Raw genomic sequence first — 3,866 nt, forward strand, 5'->3', positions numbered from 1 at the left:
TTATTGGTCTAACAAAAGATCTGTAACAAACCAAAAAAATGTAAGAGAAATTTGTACGCCTTAGATAGATAATCGTTTGTTAATTAAAAGTAGCAAAGATTATGAAATAAAATAAAAGACACAAACATTTATATCGCATAAACAAGTAGTAGCAAAGCTTATGACATAAAATAAAAGACACAAACATTTATATCATCACATAAACAAGTAGAGTGAGTCTCATGTGAGACTGTCTCACGGATTATAATTTGAAGACGGGTCAACCCTACTCATATTCACAATAAAAAGTAAAACTCTTAACAAAAAATAAATATTTTTTTATGAGTTACCCAAATAAGAGATCCGTCTCACAAATATGACCCATAAGACTGTCTCACGCAAATTTTTGCCAAACAAGTATACAAAATATTTTCTAGAGAACAAAAAATTAACTATAGATTAACTTGGAGGTGCTATACAAAAATTATGAAATCGATATTTAAAAGATTTCAAATACCAACTCCAGAAAGCAAGCAAAAACATAGAACAAAGCATTCAGAAAATCACTCCAAAGCACAGCAATATTCGGCTAAAGCTAAATAAATTTCCCATTTTTACCCCAAATATTCAATCATCATTATCACTCTCATCACTAAAATAACCTTTCTTCTTCTCCTTTTTCTCCCTTGTCACCCCTCCCTTCTCTCCGCCAATTAATGAATTCTCATCCGCCCTTGTGCCATCCACAGCAGATGCCCAATTCTCCGTTTCAAATACCCCACCATCCTCCTCCTCTTCTTCTTCCTCCTCTTCCGCCGCAATTTTCCTGAACGTATGCTCATATTTTTTGTCTCTACTTTCTTCTCCGCCACCCCTTCGCCCTTTCTTCACCACAGGACGTTCCCTCGGCCCCAAGAAGTTCTTCGGACACTCATATGACAAATGCCCCTCTTCTCCACACTCATAACACCTGCTCTTATCCTTGTATACTTTCTTTCTAATAAACTCCGTGGCACGTCCATTATCTGCAGCAATAGAGGCGCACAAAGTTCTCCCGTTGAGTATCTTTTTATCCATACCCTTTGCTGCTTTTATGGCATCGTCACGAGTCACGAATAGGATGAATGCCACACCTCGGCTCTTGCGTGTGACACGGTCCTTGAGGACCGTGACCTTGGCCACTTTACCAAAAGTGGAGAAGATTGTGAAAAGATCAGAATTTGTGAGGTTGTAGTCGATGTTGCAGACATAGACTGTGGATTTGGAGGGGGCAAGCCCACCACTGCCGGAGGCACCACGTGAGGGTTTGGTCACAGTGGAGGATGATTGTGGTTCAGTAGCGGTGGAAGAATATCGGTAATAGAAGGTTTCGTCGTCGTCGTCGTCTTTGTGGTACCTCTTTGCAGACATTATTCTCCGTGAATCAGCTAATTATGTTCGCCGTTGGATCATTGAGTAGAGAAGACAGGTGCTTAAATCTAGTAGACAAACATAAAGAAAAGATGAGATACATTTATTTATCGAATAACACAATCACACTAAGCCATTTATAGTTATTACATTAAAACAAAAGGAATAATCGCCCAACTCCTGTCACCCCTCATTTCCACAACCACCACCAATACCAATTCGATCACTTCCAAAACACACAAGCAATATTCCATCATAAACCCATATCAGAAAATTAAAAACCCTTGCTCTTTCTTTGCAACAAAAATTCACCCAAAAAACCGGAGAGCACTAAACCATTTAAAGCAAGATTACTGTTTAAACAAGGTGCAGAAATCAGAAGCACTTGCAAATACTTTTACGCAGGTGGGAATTGATTCTTCTTGAGCTCGGTATCGGAACGGGTACGAAGTTCTAGGTTGTAAAGGAAGGTGCTTTCGACGTCCCAAAATACTAAAAAAACATAAACTCGATACATCATTGAACATCCCAAAATACTACCTCCATCATCGAAATACCAAATAAAAATACCACTACCATAAACCCCATGACCAAATGTCTCACAACACAACGATAAAACCATGAAATTGATTTTAAGAAATTGGATAAAATTTTCTATGCATCTGAATATAAGAAAACAATAATAAAACCATCAACTCAAATACCAATCATTTCACAATTGTTCGAATTCATACATCAAGTCGTAATGAAAACTTGGAACCACAAACAACCCCAAGGCACAAGAAAAAATGGCTAAAATACACATATGTAACAGAAATTGATTTTAAAAAAAAACACAACAAAAAGTCTATATTGATTATTGGTTAAGAAGTTTTTCGGATTATGAACAGAATCAGTAATCTTGGGCACATTTTCATTGCAAAAAACAGTGAATTTAGTGGTCTCCATCTCCACTAGATGTTTGAAAAGGTCATCCCGAGTAACATATACTCGATTTTCCAGCATATCGTCGAAAGAAAAACTATCGATCTGATTACAAGAGGCGAATGAAGTTTCCCTAAAATCCTCAGCTCAGGGTTCATTTCTTGAATCTGAAACCATTGTTATCCCAACTGTTTCTCTCCCAGCCCTTTTGAAGTTCAAAGTGTTTTTGCATCCAACTCTTGAAATCAAATTTAAAAATGTGAAAAGTAGATAATGCTAGTCCAAAAAAAATTCAAAAATCCATCGAAAGGAGCTGAAACAGATTAAAGGATCTCTAATTTAAATATTTTGACTGAATTTGAAGGGAAGATTAATTTTTTAGCTGTGAAGGAGTAACATTTCAAGACAATGAGCATAGGACAAACACCTTTTGCAGCTTTATGTAGGCTTCTAAAACAGAATCCTCTTGACAATATTTTAAATTGGTACAAGCCAAATAATCTGTCAACAAATGACTACAGTCTACAGATATATAAAACTTGCCAAAGATTCCTCAATTCAATGCTGCAAATCAATCTACACATACAAACCACTCAAATGCTTAAAGCCTTAAACCCTGAAATATATCTTTATTTCTCAAAGGTGTACTTCGACATGAACTTGGAATCACTATTTCTCAGAGGTGTAAAAATCAGACAAAGCAAGCAGGAGGTACCTGAAATATATCTCTAATCGGAAAAGGGATGAGGCGATGCGGATGGCAGAGTGCAAGAAGGCGGAGTTCGGTTTTCCTATAAATAAAAGGTTGAGATCGATTTTCATAAAACCAGGAGACAAACAGAATAAAAAAGAGACCTCTAATCGGCGAAGTACGGCGGCGTGGCGGACAGCGGCGAGTTCAGCGCCGGAAGATAGCAAGATCAGCGCCGGAGATCGAGCATGGCAGTGGCGGAAGGCAGCGAGGCATGCCCTAGCTAGCTAGTTCCTTTTGCGGCTTCCTTTCTCGACTCTGTAGCATTATTTTCAGTTGGAAAATAAATTTTATTTAAATAAAAGTATAAAATATAATTCGTTATATATATATTCGAATTCTTTTTTAGGACAAAAATTTAGGTGAGATATTTTAACGAGTCGAATTTTGTGAGATGAATATTTTATTTGGGTCATCCATGAAAAAATATTATTTTTTGTGCTTAGATTATTACTTTATTTTGTGAATATCGGTAGGGTTGACCCGTCTCACAGATAAAAATTCGTAAAATCGTCTCAGAAGAGATCTACCCTCTTTTTAGATGATTTAAACTGAAATTTTATTTCTCATCATTTTGGAAAATTTATCGATCGAATAATCAAATATATTAAATAGATAAATATTACTAAGTTATCATATAATCCGATTTAGGGGTGTTAATCGGGTCGGGTGGATCGGGTTTCGGGTCAACACGTGAAATTTTTATATTTTTTTTTCGATCCGAAACAACCGGAAAACCCATAACGCGAATTTTATTTATTTTTTAAAAAAAATTAATGAAAAAATTCGAAAAAAAAATAAT

At 36.3% G+C, this 3,866-nt stretch overlaps 1 pseudogene; it reads right to left on the reverse strand.

The window, feature by feature from the left end:
- Window positions 1–417: 417 nt before the first annotated feature.
- On the reverse strand, window positions 418–3,334 carry LOC140819934 (uncharacterized; annotated as a pseudogene).
- Window positions 3,335–3,866: the final 532 nt, after the last annotated feature.

Source organism: Primulina eburnea, chromosome 18 (assembly GCF_022965805.1).
Source record: "Primulina eburnea isolate SZY01 chromosome 18, ASM2296580v1, whole genome shotgun sequence".
NCBI lineage: Eukaryota > Viridiplantae > Streptophyta > Magnoliopsida > Lamiales > Gesneriaceae > Primulina > Primulina eburnea.